This window comes from Habropoda laboriosa, unplaced genomic scaffold (genome assembly GCF_001263275.1).
Source record: "Habropoda laboriosa isolate 0110345459 unplaced genomic scaffold, ASM126327v1 scaffold14, whole genome shotgun sequence".
In the NCBI taxonomy this organism is placed as follows: Eukaryota; Metazoa; Arthropoda; class Insecta; order Hymenoptera; family Apidae; genus Habropoda; species Habropoda laboriosa.
Window position 1 is genome coordinate 827,915 of NW_017100137.1, and position 776 is coordinate 828,690.

Consider the following 776-nt stretch of genomic DNA (forward strand, 5'->3'; position numbering starts at 1 on the left):
TTGTAAAATTTCTGTGCAAAGACTGTTATACACCCTAATAAGCAGAAAAAAATACAACACCGTATCGGAGAACGTTTTATCTTATCTGACAGAATAAGAGTGGAAAAAGTAAGTGAAAATATTACGAATGTTAATGGTGGTTGTTTTGAAGAGAGCAAGATACGGGCATAATTCCATTGAAATATTTCAGTGCTTATGTGAAAAGTTTCCTTCTTAAATAAAGAAAAGAGCACTTGAGTTTCATAAGAAATTTCACATTTGAACTTGAAATTTTATCCCCGTAAAAAATTGGTCACTTCGTGTACCGAAGGATAGTTCCAAGATAACCATAATAATGTGTGTTGTACAAATTTTGCTGGGAAATAAAATAATTTATGTTGCATTAAAATAAAAAGAAGAATATTTAAATTTTATATAAAAATTTTGTTACCGATTGAAACTTAATTAAGAAAAACAATTGGTTCCCAAATCTATCATTATCTTTTGTAATTGCCTCCTGTTTTCTATCTGTATAACTATTTTTCACAATAAAATTCGTTTTTATAATGCACAGGTATTTTTCAAGTATCTCTTTATACAATTTATTGTTATGTATAATATAGTATCTATATTGCTCGAACCGTTATAAAATATCATAAAGTAAAATAGTCTAAAATTTATATTAGAAAAATTTCATGAAAAACATTCCGTAAAAATCAATGTGACGTTATACTGTAAGAATTTCTCGTTGGGGAATGCGCGAAAAAAAATTCTGTAACGCGTTATTAAAAGCTGTA